The sequence below is a fragment of the Balaenoptera ricei genome, chromosome 16 (assembly GCF_028023285.1).
Source record: "Balaenoptera ricei isolate mBalRic1 chromosome 16, mBalRic1.hap2, whole genome shotgun sequence".
Lineage (NCBI taxonomy): Eukaryota > Metazoa > Chordata > Mammalia > Artiodactyla > Balaenopteridae > Balaenoptera > Balaenoptera ricei.
The window spans coordinates 42,823,090-42,844,535 of record NC_082654.1 but is presented as its reverse complement, the minus strand read 5'-3'; the positions used below and the strand labels follow the sequence as shown (position 1 = coordinate 42,844,535).

General features: G+C 34.3%; 1 protein-coding gene across 1 annotated transcript in view; it reads left to right on the top strand.

Moving 5' to 3' along the window:
* The window catches only part of PCDH15 (protocadherin related 15), a 748,372-nt gene that overhangs the window by 127,723 nt on the left and 599,203 nt on the right, over positions 1–21,446 (top strand). The window lies entirely within an intron of this gene.

Here is a 21,446-nt window from a genome sequence, read left to right as displayed (position 1 = left end):
AGGAGATCTTTTGCATGATTCAGCTATAACTACATATCCTTAGCAATCTGTGGCCATATAATTAAATGTATTGTTGCTATTCCAGTACACTAAATGCACACAAAAAATGCTAACATATATGAAGCCTATTTTGTTCTGCTAATAAAATATGGCTTTCCTTTGACTGTTGAAAAATTTAAGAATCTACTTCTTAATTAAAAATATGTAAAAGTCACTGCTTTTAAAATGTAGATATACAAATTTTATATGTGATTAGCTCATTTGTTTAAAATAGAATTTACCTAACAATAACTTATAAAGCACTTCCCTATGCCAATCACTATTCCATACAATAATTTCAGTTTTACAACCAATGCAACTGAGCTACAGAGAGTTTAAGTCACTTTCAAAGATCTTAAAAGCTAACAAGTGCTAAAACGTGGCTAGTATTGAACCTAGACAGTCTGTTTCTGTTTCAAGGCTATATCCATAACCACAATACCATGCTGCTTCTTCTGATGTCAGTGGTGACATAATACCTTGGACCAGGAACTATTTCATCCACGTCAAATTCCTCAAACGTAGTTATGATTCTGTTTCGGAAGTTTATATGAGTAAGGAAAAACTGTCGCTATCAATGGAAAGAAAACTCAAAGAGCTTCTAACTCATGCAGTGTGAATTAAGTAAGAACATTACACTTGGGTACAAATACTAACATATTTGACAATGTATTTACATGAAATTATAAAATAATGAATTATAGTAATATTCCCAGTGAACAAAAATAATTTTAAAAGTACTACTTGATCTTCTGATCAGACTTCTGATAATTCAGTTCCTGTTCTGCCTTCTTCCTGCAGCCCTTTACTTATCTTTTTATTACTTAGATCCATTAACTTCTTAAGAATGAGAATGGGTTTCTCTCACCAAATGCCAACCATGTAAAAATCTTAAATCTTACTGTTGTTGATAGACCAATTCGAATATGAAATAAATAGTAACTTTTGAAAAAAATGTAGAGATTGAGGGAGCCATGGCCTCTACGATAAATCGTCCTAATGAAAGCAGTGATGTAAAACAATAATCATTAAAGACTTCAGTGGGCATTACTAGACCATATTGTTGGAACATCGTAATCAAATTATATAATCCAATTAATGATGACACTAAGGCATCATAAAATACACCTTCTTTCCTCCATGGTAATATTTGAAATCTATTAATGCTAATATCTTATTCTTGAATTGAAAATGACTTACTTGTAATGTCCTTTAGCTTACTCAGTTCATTTTGCTTTTTCAGTTATGGTCTATTTGTTGACTGCAGTTTTACAACTTATAGTTCTATTGATCTTATAAATTTCAAGGTCAAACTCCTTTTCTTTTGGATGAGAGAGTCAAAATGTAAAACAAGGAGTTTTTGTATTATGATTTCACTCCTATGTGTATTTTCCAGGAAATGAATATTCCAAAGATCAACAGAAAAATATAAGAATAGTCTCTCTGCTACTGCTTGTGACAAGCAAATCGAAAATAAAATGTTTGTGCAGCCCGAAATTTTGAGAGCGCAGTACTCCTTTGAATGAGAGGCCAAATTGCTTTGAACTAAGTGACTGATCCAGAGGGAGAGGGGAGAGAAAATGCGTGTGTGTGTGTGTGTGTGTGTGTGTATGAAAATGAAAGCTTCTAGATAAGAAACACCAGATGACTTTGAATATCCAAAGTGATAATAGAGGAATGTTGAAAAGAGTAGAGTTTTCAGAAAATCTGTGACTCTTTCATGATCTTTCTACTTGATCATTTGGACACCAATGCATTTCCAGACTATTGTGGGACCAGTGGGTCATTGTGAGCACATTATTTTCTAAAACCTGGAGTTCAAGTATTCTATTTGCCTCTAGTAAATTCAGTCCAGGATAGTGGTTCTAGGTTGATATCTGGAACAAGAATTCCAATTTTTCTGTCCATACAGACCATCAGTGACATGTCACGTGGCTGCTTTTATTCTTAATGAGAATGCACTTCACAACCACATATGTAATAAGATCAGCCCTCACTGAAAATTTAGGGAAATCCAAGGGATTCTCTGCCACCTTTTGGTCAAAGGGAAAAAAATAGGAATGATTTTCCAAATACATTCCTTAAAATAATGATACTGTACAAATTAAGGTGCATCTATTCTGCCTGTACGTTTTGCCAGGCAAAATGAAGTTATCATAGATTATCTCATTTATACTTGTAATAAATCTATGAAGTAGTTATACTTACTATTACACCTATTTACCTAAACTGAGGTATAAGAAGTTAATCTACTTAATTTACACAGCTATTAAAAGTCAAGGTTAGGATGTAAAAATTGGTTTTCTGACTCCAAAGCACATGTTCTTAAGCTCTATATTGTACTAGGAATCAATTCCTTTAACACTTTAAACACTCCCCAAAAGATCTGAAATGATGAATAATAATGATTTAATTGGTTATTTGTTTTATTCCTTTACCATGGAGGAAGATGTTCCCTAGTTCAACAAATATATTGAGTGACTATAGTATGTCAAATACTCTGCTAAGTGCTAGAATAATTCACTGATAATCATAGGGACCTGGTAAGGAAATGGCCGAGTAAAATTTCTAAAAGACTGACACAAAAGTATTTGTGATCTTTGATATCATGAGAGCTTTGATATCTGAGGTCTTGGAGTTTTATTTCTTTAAGATGCAATTTGATAAAATCATGAAGGAACTTGGAATGCATCCTTGCCATTAATAGAATATTGGAGTAAGTTTGCTCCGTAATAGTTTTTCAGTTCAGTCAATTGGATGATCAGAGTGTAGAATTCTAATAGAAACTATAAATAATTGGAAACAAGTGAAAAATTTCTCCTTCTCTTTTCATTATTCCTCTTTATAATTCTGAGCTCTCTATGATCTTTCATAACTAATCCCTCAAAATCCTGAATTCCTACAAAACTGTCTCTTTCTTTACTTGAATAGTAGCTTTTTCCTCATAGGGAAGGAAAAATTTTTCTTCTACATTTCTAGGTTCTTGACTGAGACCTCCCTGTAATAGAACAATTAACAGGGGAAAAACAAATTTAATCATGTACAAAAATATGAGACTCAAACACAACCAGGCAATTGAGGCTTAAATACCATCCTGAGCTAAGGAAAGGGATAAGTGGTCTGAGACTTCAAAGGGAAAGAGGGAGTTCACAGGAAGATGAGAAAAGGAAATGTTCAGTAAACAAATGTTTGCCCTGCATGCAGATACTTCTCTCAGATGAAAAAATTATCTCTAGTAATAGCTCTCTTCCTGGTACAGGCCCCCTTTCTAAATTCTTTTAGGCTGTTAAAAAGGAGGAGGAAAAAAAAAAAAAGGCTTTTGCTGAGTCTGCTGGGTCTTTACTGCCTTCAGCTCCACATGCCAAATTGACATATTTTCAGGTGGCATGTGGTGCTACCCTTCGCATTTCTGCTGAGGTAGTATCAGTGGTCCTGTCTTTTAATAACTAATTTGTTACACATTCTTTCCCCATTATTTTTATATGAAAATGACATTTCAAACATTAAAAAGAAAAAAGATTAAGTTATAGAGGGCTTTTTAAAAATTGTTGCAAATTTGGTCGAGGCTCTTCATTTTTGCATTCAAGAAATAGTTGCTGACAACTATGTGGCAGGAACTTTGCCCTGGGAACACAGCTCTGAGGAACAGAAACAAGATCTAGATCATCACTGCGTTTTCTGTCAGTGAGGAGTCAGATATTCATAACTTGATATTAGAAGGCAGAATTAACTGAGTATATATCAGGGAACCTGAGGATTGGAAATGATTTCTCTGGAAAAGCGAAGCACAAGTTAAAATCTAAAGAATATATAAGTGAATAATGGGTTGAGTGTGAAGATTAGAAATAAGAAATAATGCAATCTGGAAAGATCTTTAGGTAGCTCAGGACAAAAGATAGCATGATTAAAGAAAAGAAAAACCTGTCTGGAATGCAGAGAGTGAGAACATGGAAATAGATGAGACTGGAGAGGAAGAAGAAGGCGGTATCATGCAGGACCTTGTAGGCCATATATTTTGGTTTTCATTCTAAAATCATACTATACAGAGGATTGTAGACCATGAAAATTTTGTTTTAACATAAAAGCAATGGTACATCATTAACTGGTAAGCATGTTTTAATTTGTAAAAGATCACTGTGGTTAAAGATAGAAAATTAAAAGAGTGGGGCAAGATTGACTGTAGGGTGAACAGTTAGGAAAACCTGTTAGACTAGGTAAGAGATTGGATTAGCATAGTGACATCAGATTGAAAGTTGTAGGTGGATATGAGAAGTTTTTCTGTAGTAATGAAAGTCAAGATTTATTGAGGGATTCAACATAGAAAAGCAAGGGTGATGGGCAGGCTCAAAGGCGACCCCCTGGTTTCTGGTTTATGCAACTTGGTGCAAAATTGTGCTATTCACTGAAATAGTATATACTGGAAGAGGCCAGGTATGGTCTGGGGGTAGCAACTAGAATCCATGTTGGAGTGTTACATTTAAGGCACCTTTGAAATTGCAAGTACAGGTGTTGTCTGAGCAGCAGGACCCAGACTCAGGAGAGGTCTAGGCAGGAAATATGCTAGTCATTGGACATATTGATGGCAATTGCCATGTTAATATAAGAAAAAAGTCAATATATTTGAAATTTTATTGAAAAGACACTGTTTGAATTTAAATGGAAGTTTTGAGAATAGGCTAAGGTGGAAATAGGGTCTACCTAGCTGTTCTCTCTTCCTAGTAAGGAATGAACATATTTGGACAATTCTGGATATTCCCTTTGTAGAGTAACATGATCTTAAGCTTCAGGTCATAATAAGAACAGCATATTACAGGTTCATTTCATTTGAAACCAGTCATTCCATATCTTGCTAATACAGTTTTAGGTTTTAAATCTGACTTGTTGCATGAAATTTTAAAATATACAGAAAAAATATATGGCTTATTTTTAGCTTGATGACAAATTTGCGGAAATAAATCACCCTGGGCATTCAGCTATTTGTATTCATATCCTGCACTTTACAACAAATTGGATATGGGAATCAGGTAGGGGCCTGAGAGGTTAGAAATTTGAGGCACGAAAAACAATGAATTTGTGATTTAACCTGGACAGTCAAGGGTGAAATTAAATAGATTACAGAAGTTTGTTCCAAGGCACAGGCATCATCAGCTAACCTGTCTTTCCTTGGCAGACAGATTATCCAAAGACCGTAGAGAACAGGATCACCCAGCCCCCAAATTGCTTTCTAGTTTTCACTTTGATCTCCATGTGGATATTTTGCATACATAATACATCCTGTTTACTCTATCCAAAATTACTTTCTTTCAAGACAGTTCTGAATATACTTGTCATTAAAATACTTTTGTGCATTTCAAAACTAACTATACTTTCATGAACGCGTCATTCCAAAGCAAACACTTAGGCTGTTGTGAACCACGTTATTAATAGATTACTTTTGTGTATCTGACTAACCTCTCCTTCATTAGTGTTGTGAGTCAAAATTTTTTAATCATTTTTGTTTTGATTCAGAATAAAGAAAGTTTATTGGTTGGGCATGAAAAATATCTTATTGTGGGGTTTTGGAAGCTGCTAGAAGAATAAAGCTGAGTGAAAGTCATCTAAAGGGGTCTGACTGGGAGGAACTGTAGCTGCACCTATATTCCTGGGCTGTTTCTGTTGGCGAGGACATAATGAGAACAGTGACTTCCGAGCAGCAGTCATGGAGGGATGTTCAGTGAGAGACTGCAGCTGGGCTGACTGCAGTTCAGAAAAATTCAACAAACATTCTTTCAGGATCAACTCTAGTCTGATTCTGAGGTTACTTAGATATATAAATGTGACACAGACTTGGCCTGAAGGAGCTTTTATGAGAAGAAAATACTAATATATTTTTTATGAAGTAATTTTTCCAGTGGAATACAGTATATATTGAAGGAATGCAGAGAAGAGGCATTTAATCTAGACAACAGCAAGGAAGATTTTCTAGAAGATGTGATGCCTTGCCAGGTTCTTGAAAGAGAAATAGAAGTTAACCAGGGGTAGAAGAGGAGGAAGGGCATTTTGGCAGATGGCACAACAAACATAAATTTGGTTTGTTATGACTAAAGAATGAACTGAGAATGGGAAGGGAAAGGGAGGGAGGTAGGGCTGGAATATGGGGAGTCGTACTTGACTTAGATGTGTAGAAAAAGTCTACCCATAAGTGTAATAGTAACCAAATGGTGAGAGGTTTTTGTGTATGTATGCCTAGCTTTCTCCTTCTTTCCTTTCCCTTTATGTTGCCTGCCTATAAAGTTATTGATTAAATATCTATTCCTCTATCAATATTCACATGCAGATTCACCACACTTTTTCTCTACTTTGCAGCTATGAGGATCTTAACTAAGGCAGTGACCTCATATATAAATATTATATATATATTATATGGAGGGAGGGAGGGAGAGAGAAAGAGAAGGAGAGTGAAGAGAGAGAAAATAGTTTTGAAAGGTAACTACTCTTTGAAATACAAGCAGAAGGCATGTTGGTAATCTAAGAATTGCATCCTGTAAGAACTGGTCATGTTTCCTTTATTCTTTCCACAGATTGCCTCTGCCTTCTTGTGTATCCCATTTCCACTCCCAGCAGGCATTCTCTGTATTTTAATCGTTTGTGTTGTTAATGAATTTATTAAAGAATTGACTCACATAGACCACACTGTGCCATACCTATGTGGTTGTTTATGAGTCTTTCTTTTATCTGATCACTCAGATCCATGAAGAAAGAAGTTGTTGGTTTTTAATTTCCATGTTCAGCACGTAGTAAGTTATCTACAAATTTGACTGAATAATTTTTGAATGCATAGATGAATAAAAAACTAGATGAACAAAGTATTATGAGAACATGGAGGTAAAAGATAAATTCTGACTGGGGAAATAGACAAGTTTTCGTGGAATAGGTGAAATCTAGTTCTACCAGGAGAAGCAGAGACTTGCCAGGCAGGAGTAGAGGCAGAAATGAATTTAGGTAACAAAACTTCCTTAATAATGCAAGATACGTTCTAGCAAGAGTAAGGGCTCTGATGTGACTGAAGGGCACAGTGCTTAATTCTAAGTAAACAATATTAAGACCATGACATCCTTTGAATGATATCCTAAGACAATTTTCTTCACTCCAAAGGAAACTTAAGTTCTTTGGGCAGAGAAATGCCATAATTTTACCTTTGATTTGGGTGCATAAAATAATTCTCATGAAATGAATAAATGAATGCAGGATGAGAACAAAGCTTCTAGGAGATGAGTGAGGAAACCACTGCAAGAGTAGAGGTGACAAACAGTGAGGATCTGTGCTATGTCAGGGGGTATAGGAAGGAGAGGATGAAGTGTAATGAGGTATTTTAGATCTAAAAATGCTGTGACCTGAAACTCCTTGAATACTGACCAGGATGAAGAGAGAAAAACTGGAGATTTCTGATATTTTAAGCTTCATATGGGAGAGCACATATCTTACAATATAGAACACTGCTTGCCAAAGCCTTTTTTATTCATGCCCATGAACATAATAGCAGAATTTTAATAGATAAATAGTAAGCCTTGAAATCATCTTCCAAATAGCACACATACTTGGACGGCTTTAAGCCAATTTATGTTGCAGTCACAGGACTGTGCCATGTACATTTAACTGTGTGACACAGCCCTATCAGGCTGACCGAGTACCTCCTGGGAGAGTGCTTTATGTCTCAGAAGTGTACTTGTGACATCTTCCAGGCAAAACCTTCACATTTTGATTATCATGGATGTTATAGCTCATGATACTATTTATATGTTCATTATCATGAGATACTTCGGTATTAGCATTCTTTGAAATAACAAATTAATCACTACTGATTGACAGGCACTATTCTTAAGGTTTATTCAACACAGGGATAATAGACAATTCATAAGTAATTTTATTTACCTTTTCATAGGACACACAGGTGTACTGTATGTTATGTTCGAGTTGATCTATAATTTTTAAGATGTTAGTGACATACATTATCAAGTTAACTTGTTACTACTGTGTTAGAATTACAAAAATCTAAGGATTTTATATATTTCATTTCCAGAAATCATTAGGTGATTTATCTGTTATTGTATAATGCTATTTATGTCTTTAAATCCTCGCTAAATATATACATGTATTCTTTCTTCCTTTCTTTCATTTTTCTGATCTGCTTCCATTGATGACTCTATACTTTTGACTCCAGACTGGCAATATGAGGGTAAGATGACAAAAATAAAATCTCAAACAACCTCATGAACATTGCTTGTCTGTCTTTGTTTTATTCTCTTTAGAACATTATTAAAGATCTATTCACTCTTTTTAATTAGACCCTTTATCACAATTAAAGGCCAATTATGTTTGTTTCTGTTGTGATGCTTTAATTACAATTTATCCTTGTTAATCATCCCTTTATGTTATTTTTATGGGTTAAATTACCATCCCATTATCTCTGTCCTGAAGGACCTCTGCTCTCCAGTGGTCTCTGCTGGTGTTTTCCAGTAAGATTTGAACAGTTTCACGGTATACAAATTGTCTTTGTTACGATGTGGTAAGGAATCTATATAGCTCTTACGAGAATTTTTTTTAAATAAAAAATTGTTAAAAGTAATGATGCATATTAATTTGATTGTAGGATTTTTCTTTTTAAATATCAATATACATCTCAATGAATTTAATCTCAGGGTGAGTGCTCCTGCAGTAGCTACTTCTTACTTTGTCTTGTTTTCTCTTTAGATTGCAAACTAGCTAGGGGGGGACCACCAGCCACCATAGTTGCCATTGATGAAGAGAGTCGGAATGGTGAGTAAGCTATGTGTTTTAAAAGTGACTTAATCTAAGAGGGATTTCTCATTTCAAACCTAGATTTGATATGTGTGGAAGTACTAAATGAAAGCTTCAAAGCAAATCCACTGACAGTTCCTCTTTAATTTCTTCCCTGTATGAGTTTAAATTAGGACATTAACTGGAAATACTTTATTTGGATTACATTATGAGAGACTTAATGAATAGAAATGTTTAGTTTTGATTGCAGAGAAGTCATCTGATTCACGATCAGTCTAAGAATGCATCTAGATACTGGCTAGAACTTTTCTTTGTCAATAGGTAGAGTTGACTATCACACATACTGTTACCTAGTGTATTTCTCCAAAAGAAATGGACCACAAGGTAAGCTCTGCACTGCTAGTTTAAATTTGCTACAGTCTGGTAAGGATTAAGATCCATAATCTATTAGACATGGTGATTTAAGAATAGTTACTAGGGGGACTTCCCTGGTGGTCCAGTGGTTAAGACTTTGCCTTCCAATGCAGGGGGTGCGGGTTTCATGCCTGGTCACAGAGCTAAGATCCCACATGCCTCGTGGCCAAAAAACCCCAAAAAACATAAAACAGAAGCAATATTGTAAGAAATTCAGTAAGGACTTTTAAAATGGTCCACATCAAAAAAAAAAATCTAAAAAAAAAAAGAATAGTTACTAGGAAAACAAAGTGCTTGGGAACAGAAAACTGACAAAGGGTCTAGAGCAGAGGAGGAAATCTGAATTTTCACTCAGTCTATCTGCCATAATTAACAACTAATTCCTAATTTATATTCCAATCTTCAAAAATTTAATTTTCCTTAACAAAAAATTAGCACTTTTGTTCCCCAACACTCTCCTAGTCTCCCTAAACTTTACAGATATTTAGAGATTCTCCTCCTCTATTAGGTAACAGTAAACTGGAAATCCCTTGAGTCTTGGTTTCTATTTCAAACTATTCTAAATATGAGAATGTTCTGTGGCTCATTTTGTCTACTAATTCTGTAACAGACTTTCCACTGGGTTTGATTTGTACTTTCTGTCTAGGCTCAACACTGTTTTGCCAGATTGATGTCTTTTTAAAAAAGAATGTCAAGTGGTTTATTGGAAAGTGACTTTTCCCTGAAATTCAACCTACATGTATTTTGAAAATTTCTATAGTACACATAATACCTGTGTTGGTTCACTTTATCATGTATCAGTATTTATTATGCTGTACTAGAAACATTTCTTTTACTTCTTAGAATAATTGGCATAAATTTTTATTCTTGAACATCTTTTACTTCCTTTGGAATCAGCCAAAAATGTCCACAACACTGCTGGCCTTTGTTTAAACAAATTTAAGTGTCTATACTAAATTATAGAAATATTATAAAAATTACACAGGTTTATTTTTAAGAAGTCCCTGTTGAGCTTGAAAGTATATGAAGATAATGAGTTATTAGGATGCATTTAAATAAATTAGAAATAAGTCCTATATGTATCTGCAGAAAAAATATATATAAAAATACTATACCAGAAAAATTTCATCTCACATGTAAGATTATGGTTTATCGTTAACTACTTTCCTGTCAACAAATCTGTTTTCTAAATGTCCTACAATAAAAAGTTTGCTTTTTAACCAGAGACAAAAAAATAAACGTGATAGAAAACCAATCTATATTTTCTCATTGTTCACCAATTCCCTTGAGCATATAAGCTGAGCTGAACTAAAGCATTTAATTTTACTAAATAGTTGTTTTAACATGTAATTCTATACAGAGCTTATTTTGCCAACCAGATAATTATAGCCACAGTAATGATATTTTACCTTTCCTTGTGTTGATTAGATCCCACTTTTTAAAGGAGCTCAGGAAGTCTACAAAGATGTTGTCATAGCAGTTCTGCATGATGGCATGTGGTGAAAGTTCAATATTTATATTTTAGAAGAATGTGACATGATGTAGTTGCTGTGCTCTTTAATTGGCATATTTTGTAGAAACTGCCAACTACTCAGAATGCTGCCAAAGTTATTTGAGTGTCATCATAAGGAGTATAAATACCAATCTAGAGATTAAATGTTTTACATTTCTCTTTCACATTAAATTTCTAAAAATATGGTGATCAAATGAACCTCTGCCATATATTACAATGTAGTGTGCAATCATTCTTGCCTTAAAAGTCTAAAGGAAACAATCCATGAAAGTGTTTTCATATTTTTCTTTAGGCAATCTAGGAAACTTCCCAATAGGACAGTTAATTCTAGTCTGGCTCTTAAACTCTTGGTTTCTTTTTTCTTGCATCTTTTTAATTGGTAGTAACAAAACATGTGGGTATCCTATTTTAACAGAAAAATAAGCACCTATTTTTAAATGCTCTGGGGCTTCTTAAAAGTAAGGCATAGCAAATCCTTTACTAAGCCAAACTAGCAAGTTTGGGTGTCAACTTGCTTTTGGCTTACTTTATTGATGTCTACAGCCGAACAATCTCCATTGCCAAATACATCCTCTACTATAGTACTATAGTGTAGCTTTTAAATAACTCGGGTATTTTTTTTTTAACTCAGGTATTTTAAAATCTATACTTAATTTTCTTATATAAGTCACTAAGGTACATTCATAGAATGTCCATTATTTGTCACATGCACCTACATATTTCAAGATTTTTATACTCTGTGGGACGGAAATATTTCCTTTTTATGAATATATATATGCTAAATTAATTTGCACATCTGTATATGTTTAAAAGAATTAAAAATTTAACAGGTAGAGATTCATAAACTTCTTTCTCACCCTGGGACCTGTTAGATTGTTCCTCTCCTTGGTCCTTGTCCTCAGTAGTATGTTGATAACAGATTCATTATATCACCCTTGATCTGAACCAGGGGTTTATTTTCATCACAACTACCAGAAAATCAAGCTTACGTGGTAAGAACACAAAGTCAACCCATTAAGAGAATCACATTGGTTCCTGACCACTGCCAGAAAGCTCTAGAACTAGTATGTAGAAAACGTTTAATGAGTATTTGCATTTAGAGAGGAGAATGTGTACCAAGAAACAGATTATTTTAAAATATCTAAAAAATTTTTCCAGAAAAGCTTATGTATACACAAAAACCTGCACATGGACATTTATAGCAGCTTAATTCATAATTGCCCAAACTTGGAAGCAAGCAAGATGTCTTTAGTAAGTGAATAGATAAGTAAACTATGTACATCCAGACAAATACAGACTAAAAAGAAATGAGCTATCAAGCCATGAAAAGACATGGAGGAGACTTAGGTGCATTTTACTAAGTGAAAGAAGCCAATCCGAAGGAAACATGTACTGTATGATTTCAACTATGACATTCTGGAAAAGATAAAAATATGGGAAAAATTAAAATATCAGTAGTTTCCAGGGGTGAGTGGGGGAAAGATAGGCAGAGCAAAGAGGATTTTTAGGGCAGTGAAAACACTCTGCATGATATTCTAAGGATGGATATATGTCATAATACATTTGTCCAAACCAATAGAATGTACAACACCAAAAGGAAACCTAAGGTAAACTGTGGACTTTGGCTGATTATGATGTGTCAATGTAGGTTCATCCTTGGTTAAAAAAAAAAATGTACCATTCTAGTGAATGATGTTGATAATGGGGAAGGCTATGCATGTTGGGGGGAAGGGGGCCAAGGGGTATATGGGAAAACTCTATCTCCCTCACCTTTTCACTGTGAACTTAAAACACTGCTCTAAAAAAACTAAGTTTTAAAAAAATATTTCTGGAAATACATTTTTAGATTCACTGGACTCAGAGTTGCCTAATGGCATTGAGTCCTTACTGGAAGGAGTGAGGTCAGGAACAGTTACACTGGAACTATTTAAAGCTTGCCTCTGGGTGCCAGCCAAGTCAGGGCCCTGGCTGCTTTACAACAACTATGGAATGGCATTCAAAAAGACTTTGGAACAACTGGTTCAGACTAATTCTTAGAAACTGGGTAAATACATAGGCACTACTGAGTCAAGGGGACAAGAAAATGATTTGAAGTCATGGCTTGAACATAACACCATAATTGTACAAAAATAAACAGGCTCAGAGGCAAAAGGATATCACTATGTAGGTGAGAGATTAGGAGGCTCATCCTAAATGTTCTTTATGGCTTTCCAGTTAAGATATTGTGGGCTCAGAGCAAATTTGAGAAATGAAAGATGATGGATGGAGTGTCTTCACATTATGAAAGGAGCTGCCAACAGAGGATGCCACAGCTGATTCAATGAGAATGTGTCCTGGTCAGGGCACATGGCAGAACCAGGTGTGAACTGGGTTGAGTATTACAGACCCTCCTGTACTTCTAAGGAGGTTATAGAAAGGAACAATGAATTCAGTTGGTCACTCCTTCTGTGGGGTTTCTCTGGCCCAAGCATGGAGCTAGGGGAGTGAAGGGAAGTTGATTCTTCATTAGAAACAATTATGTTGTTGAGGGGCATTTGCAAGTTGCTCGTCATCATCCTTTTCCTTTCATTGTCAAAAATCACTAAGCTTGGAAGAGTAGAAGATTAAAGTTTTATGTTGATGTTCTTCTTTCCTTATAGTTGCCAATTACATATCTTAGATTTATAGCAAGGGAGTTCGCCAAACTCTGCCTTACACACCTCCAAAGGGTTGCAAGTAGAGTTTCACATAGTCCTAGTAAAACAGGTCTTGCACTCATGGAAAGAAAAGTCTTAAATAACCAATGTTTCTTTATGAATATTCCCAACGTTTAAACAAAGTGTAAAAAAAAATAAAAAGTGTAATGTGGTTTTTTTGTTTTTTTTACATCCAAGGGTTCAGAACCCTCCCTTTTTGCCTATTTATCTTCATTCTTCTCTTTCATTCTCTAAAGAGAGCAATATCTAAACTGGCGGAAAATTTTTGCAAGAACAACTATAGTGGAATAAGAATAAACTCTGTAGAATACCTCTTAGTAGATGATGACTAGAACCCCAGATGAGAGACTGCACAAGATGCTGATAAGAGAGCAAACTGAGAAACCAAGATGGCAAGTTATCAGGCAGACTGGATGACAATGTTCTAAACTGAAAGTGGTTGAAGATGCCACCAAGAGGTTAAAGGTGCTAGAAATTATATAGTAGGTGGAAAAATGTTTCAATATAGTTGCCATAGACAGAGTCCTCAGCTCATGTAAATGTTTGGGAGAAATGTTATTAAAGATAGAAATCCTTATCTGGGCCTATTCTTAGGCCATGTTTCTTTCAATGTGTCAGGACAAAGATACAGCTTAAGATCTGGATTTAATTCTCTCTCTGTTCTATGATAACGATCCTGGTTATTTCAAATATGACATATAACAAAGTGTTGCCAACATAATTTACATATTAAATGAAACCTGAAGTATAGAACATGTTCTTAGATATTAAGCTTTTGAAAATTTGTATAGAGCTTTACTCATGAAAATAAAAGCGAGAGAGGGATCTAGTATATATGTCCTATGGGAGGGATAGTTCTAAGGATTTGGTTTTAAACAGTTACTTTCCAAGGCACTTTTATCCTACCTCTATTCTGCATTGTTGCCTTATCACTAAGGTAAATAGTGTTTCTCTCTCTGGTGGTTTTCATCAACAAATCCTAGAATTCTATTTGAAACAATAATTTTAAAAAAATAAGTGTATAGTCTGCTGCATAAAGCCTTATGAAACACAGCAACTCTAACAATAGAAGTTCTATATAGATGAAGGTAGATTAATAGATGACTGTACAAGCTTTTGAAGTATTAAGACTAAAACTTTGTTCGGGTTGTACAAGATCACCCGCATTGACATCAAGCAAATGACCTTTAGTGCAATATGAGAGTTTTGTTTTTCTGGATAAATAGGGAAAAATATATTCCCATTGTTCTATAATTTTATAACATCCAAACTTGATTCTTAACTGCCAAAATATTAAATATTTTTATAAGATATTAGTGGTCTTCTGGCTAGATTGCTGTGGATGTTGCATAGCCCCAAAATCATGATTACAAATTTCTTTGCTATTCTATTCTTTACTTTTCCCAGTCATCATTAAGTCATTCTGAGTTCTTTCTAGTGAAAGGCATACACATTGATGAGGAAAGTTAACTTTTTTAAGTTTTGAAGAAGTTAAATGAAACTATCCAAAATACACTTGTCAATATTAGACCTAAGTTGATGTAAAAAAATCATGTCCAATTCCTCATGTATTTTAATCCTCTTATTACAGTGACTAAGACAATTGTCCTAGAAGAAAACAATTTGGCTCTGCTCATTACTGCTGGAGGAGCTACATATGCAACGCTGCATCCGCTTCTTTTCATTTGTGCCAAAGTATTATTTTATGAAAGGTCAGCAGCTGCAAACTTCTGAATATATAACTGTGAAATAAGTAAATTGAAAACTTTCTAAGAATTAGGGAAATAGGTTATTTATCTCAAGTTATCTAAAATTATATTGACATTTAATCATATTTCATTTTTGATATTCCTTTTCTCATTTGTTTACTCTATAGCACCTAACATACAATGGTATTGCTGGATCTAATGAAATGATCATAAAATAAGGGACAGGATAAGTACACAAAGCAGACAGAAGTCAAAAATTATACAAAGCAGACAGAAGTCAAAAAGGGCAGAAAGCTAGGGTGTTTTATACAAGGAAAACAACTCTGTTCAAGATAGTGGCTCTCGTTTACTGTTTAAGTTTCAGAATGCTAATGTTAATGATGATGAAAAGATTAAGTTGTGCAAAGTAGCCCTTGGCTTCTAAGGAAATGAAAAACACACTTAAGACCATTCTATTCTATTTTTCCTTTTTCTTTAAATCCTTTATTTTAATCTCATGTCTAATAGAAATAAATCTGAATAATATAGAATTAAATTATGCCACACATACACACACTTAATCCCAAATGATGCTGTTATAATGAACAATTTTTCTGTAGAGAGAGTATCTAAATCCTGTCACTAGGGCAGACAACTGAAGCTAGTATTGGATCTGTATAGACTATTGGAAGATGGACCATGGGCCTTGGTGGGCAATAAGAATGGGTCTGTGTGCTGCAAGAAAGGAAGACGTATTAGGTTCTCTCTACTCGTAACCACACAGAAAGAAACCTTCAATTTTTTTTCAGAATAGGAAATTCTGTGTATTAAAGATAAGTCATTCTTATTTAAATTGTGATTCCTTTTATTAGCCAAACAAAATATATCTGTGTGGCTCCCGTGGCTTGCAAGCCACCAATATTTTGACTCCTAATTTGGGCAACAAAGATGAGAGAAGTGCATGGTGGAAAGGACATCCATAAGATGACATTGTTTTGGGAAGGGCGTGAAGGGACTTGGCTTTGAGTTTTCTTTGCATATCCAGCACACTGTTTACACTTACGTTGTATAATTTGAGTTTAGTTGAGGAGTGAGTCTCTGATGGAAGTTTAGGAACTCGGGGATGGGAGAAGCACCAAAGTTCAATTGCTTGTTTTAACATAAAGCTCCTGGAGATTCTGTCTACAACTGCTCTTTCTTATGCATGATCTTAGATTCCACTATTACCCTGTCCCCAATGACTCTTTCCCCAATTCCTGTTTATCATGAGTGGTTTTTCACTTCTGTTCCTCATGATCAAATATTGGCTTCTAGATTATTGATCTTTGTTGTCAGGCAACAAAGGTATGACTTTTCTGTTAGGACACTGGAAATCTGAAATGGAAATCTGAAATGGACCACTACTGTCACTTTTGACTATAGTAATCAACGGTGTAAATGTTCTCAGCAATCCCTGGATGAGAACCATAACCCTCAGATGATTTGAAACTGTTCTTGGACTTAAAATACCTCCTACAGCAGCTTTCAAAACAAAGGTTCAAATGCCACATATTTCCACCTGGAATTGCTAATGTAATTCAACTAAATATGCTTAAGTATGCCATATGGATTAACAAATATGAAAGTACTTGGTATCCCTTCATCTATCACTACTTCATGAAACTGAAGGATGAACTAAAGCTAGATTTTGTATTCATATCAGATGGTACAATTTCAGTAAATAGTATATATTTATTCCTTAGAATAAAAATGAATCTCTTAACTGTACTCAATAATAAAAGTTTGTAGAATTGTCATAGCTACATACCATTGAAGTACATTCAGCTTGGTTAAAATACAAATGGGTTTACTTAAGTAGAATATGGAGATATAATATATTGTACTGTTCTTTTTAACCTACCCAAACCACTTGCCACTGGTGACCACAGACAAGGTTTTTTTGTTTGTGTGGTTTTTTTGTTTGTTTGTTTAGTATCAGTCCTCATTTTTGTTTTCTAGATTCTGAGTTTTGTCTAACAGTAATTCTTAATTCAAGTCTCAAGTGCTGGCTGCTTAGCACAGAACACTTTATTAACTCAGGACCCCTCAGAAACAAGGTTCTTTTCATTATTAGCGCATTAAACAATCTCCTTTTACCTGTTCTTGCTTTTGATGGTATATTTTCCTTGTTTGTCTGCCTCCAAAAATTTACAAGTCTACAAAACGTTGATTTGAATTGTCAGACCTGTGTGTAGTTGAGAGGGTTGCTTCTTAAAATGGTTTTGAGTAGGAAAGGAATAGCTACCAGTTAAGGTATACTAGAAAAACTAGAAAAAAAGAAAAACCAATGCCCTCCTGGTTGCAGAAGCAGGACCTCTAGGGAAAAAAATAAAGCAGACCAAGACAACAGGGAGTGACAGACAAGTGGGGAGGCAGTGGTGCTATTTCAGGTGTCTGTCTAAGGAGACCACATTTGAGCAGAGCCCTGACCAAAACTGACTGAAGATGTGAGCCATGCATTTAGCCAGGAAATTTACATTTCAGACAGGAAAATTAAAATTCAAAGGCTACAAGGAAAAATATAGTTGGTCAGTTTAAGGTACGGCAAAAAAAATTGGCTGCAGAAAATGAGTGATAACAAATGTGGCTGAAGCAGAGAAGACGGATGTTGATTGAATATATGTAAACTACTCAAAATGTTTTTGGTTTGCCAACAAATCAGTTGATAGTGAACTATAGGTTGCTAGATGAAATCACTAAGGATAACTCTCCTTCCTGTCCCTCATAGTCCCTCGATATCTTAGTTTAGATACTTCAAAATTTGAATAGGCAACTGGGTGTGTATGTATTTATAATCTCAGATAATTTTACTCTTTAAACAATCTGTCTGCTAAAAAAAAATCAGAAAATACATTAATTTGCTCAGTTTGGCTTGGTGGTATCACTCCCTCATTCAACACATAATAGAGGATTACTGCAACCATTCCAAAGGTAAACATGAATATGATAGTTACATAAATACTGAGTGTCTGAAAGTTTGATAGTGTGGTACCATCAAAATTATAACCAGAGATCTTTGTTATATTACATTGTCTTCAACACACCATTAATATAAAAGGGAAGATTGAGTGCTAGTGGAGTCACATTTCAGAAAAATATTTGTAAAACCGTTCACTTTGCTTAATAACATGATCATCTTTATAGGAGCATGTTTTGTTGAAAATGCTGAATAATGTGCTTTGTTTTATCTTAATCTTTAGGACAGGCAGGATGTGGGCATTATTAGTAAGGAACTAGCAACCCATCAATCTCTACAGGGTTCATTTACTATCCTTAAAAGTGGTTTTTTAGGGATGTGAGGACTTTTATAGACAAGAGTCAGACTAAAGGTTATACGTGAATTAACAGAGTGAATAATTTAAATGCTACCTTTGAAAAATTGTCCCAAGTCTTAGAAAGAATTTAAGATTCCTTTGTAGTGAATAAGCTTTATGGAACATTGTTCAAAGCAAAGCTTTTCATTCTAATTTTGTATTACTAACGACCAGTTAATACCTCTACATTTCCATCCTGTAATGAATAGCAAGTATGAAAGTGAACGTTTTATTTATATTATTTGCACATTCTTTCAACATCTTGAATTTTGATGTCTCTCAAATGTTGTACAATGAATAGATTCTTGTCAGTTAATACCATTTGTTTTTTGAAATCTATTATATATCCCAAAAGAAAATTATTTCAGTTGGATTTTAGTTTGTTTCAAAATGTCAGCTAAGTCTCACAAAATATTTTCTCTGTACTTTTTCATTCTCCAGCATAGGCTACTTCTTTCTTATATTTTTTCATTTAGTTGAAGCAAAACAAGTAAACTGACACTTGACTTTGACTAGACTAAAAGCAATTTGAAATTGAATAAACTATCTTCACATATAATCCTAAATAAAATTCTAACCTTGTGTATTTTTTATTGGAAATTCCTATTTTGTATATAAAAACTTTTATCATTGTAGGCATTGATAGGAAACCACATAGACATTCGTATTACTATATTTTTTAGAAGGCTTCAGAGATCATCTTTTGGGCTTTGGTTATATAAAAGCATGCTATTTAAATTAATATCTTTGAAGTGTTGTGTTGTATTTTAAGTATCACTGTGAATTCAACATTCTCCTCCATGGTAAGTTTACCTGTAACTTCAAATGTTTAAATTGTTGACTATTAGTTAAAATTAGGCTCTAGGAAGATGTACCTTTTTTCTGTGACACAGTCATTTAGAGATGGCACAAATATTCCTGGTATGGGACAAATATCTTCTGTAGGTCATATTACATGAGTAAGACATAATTGTATTTATATAAATAATAGTTGAAAAAAGAAGAATCTACTGTAAATAAGAGTTCAGTTGGCCTATAAATATAGAGTCATGCTTTGAGAGAAAGGCAAGCTGGAAGGCAAACATGTAAGTCTGTGGCTAGTATTTTTTCTGCCAACAACTGATGGTACCTTTTATCTCAAAATGGGAAGTACATATTAGGATCATTATGTTAGATTGCAAAATTCATGAGAGCAAAGACTATCTGCTTTGAGTCATTGCTGTAATCCCAGAAGGTAATGAAATGCCTGGTATGTAGCAGGCATTCAAAAACCTTGTTTGATTCAAGTAAATCATCAACATGAATCCCACAAACTACCATCTGAGTTAAATGGCACATATATGTCTATTTAGAATAGTTTGAAGTGTTATTATTAAAATTTCACAATATAATCAATGTTTAATCAAAATTCACTGTGCACATAAAATAATTTATAAATTTCAAGTGTTTTCTGCCTGCATGAAAATGTCTGCAATAATCAGATAATTTTAGTTCAATAGAGCATTTTGAAAGAGGAAGTATTTATGATAATACTAAAAATAGGGAGTGCTGTTGTATTTACATAAATATAACCATATTATTACTTTAAATCTAAGAAAAAATAAATATAATTTTTAAATGTTTAAAAAGGCTATATTATGGCATCTTAAAATATGAAATACATATTTCATGTATTCATACTTTTTACTTTTTGCATATTTAAAAGCATTTCATAAAATAATCTAAATTTACAAAAATATATTTTATTTTAATTTTTGGTGTTATAATTTTGACTATCTGAAAATATCAACCTAATGATTTGATATGATATCAAGGTATCTATGTAAAACTACTGTCTGACTTTAGAAAAATGTTATGTCTCAGTTTTTAGGTCTATTAGCCTTTTGTAGTTTCTCTAAGACACTAGAAATAAGAAACTCCAAACTATTTAACATTCATCAAATTGTCATGTGAGTTTGCATTCATTAAATGGGAAAAATAATCTCCATTTGCAATTTTACATTTCCAGTTATTTAAAATAGAAATTTTAATTCCAGAAATAACTGATTTTTGATAACCCATTTCTTCAGTAAAATAAGATTAAATTTAAATGCCATCTTTGTAGGATAGCAACATATGATATATACAGAAAAGGGATATATATACATAACCTACCAATGTCACTTGTGCACACACTCACACACAATACCAGAAATGTGCCATATTTTGAAGAAATGTTTTAAGATATTTAGGCTATGATAGGCTTCCTGAATCCTTGCATATCTACCAGTGAAGGAAAAGTACTCTATATTCTAATAGATCTCTTAAAGTTTTAGTAAACAGCCTTAAAAGCATATCATGGAAACTCTGTCTTACTGGTGAAGAGAAATTTAGAGAACAAAAAGCCTCGAAAAGAATTTCTCATTTAAAATAGCTTACTTTAAAGATTAAAAACAATAGCAGAGGTCCACCTGGAATTAGAAAAATGACATAAACCTCTGAGTTTTCACCCATTGAGACTGATTAGCAAGTATTAGCTCTTCTATATATTCAAGATAATATTTATCATGATATAGCTTCTTAAAGATGTGATTAGAATCTATTGTTAGCTTTAAAGTTCATCTGACCCTGCAGCCAGACTCCAGGATGGCTTTGCCTGCCAGTAGTCAGGCACTAACCCCAGGACCCGGTTTCACTCACCAGTGGGCTGGCAACCCTGACTCTCCTCACCAGTAAGCCAGACCTGGAGCCCCCTGGGGTTCTGTAGTCAGCTGCCTTGTGACCAAGCCCCACAAACCAGCAGCCTCCACAAGAGTCCTGACTGTTGGGTCTCACAACCAACCAGACTAGGAGCCAGTCAGGCCTACCAGACCACCAACATAGTCAGCCTGCCACAAGAAAGGATCCATGCAGCCCTCATGAGGGAAACCCCAGAACAGATAGCTCAGTTGACAAGAGGGGAGTGTGCTGCTGTAATGCATAGGAT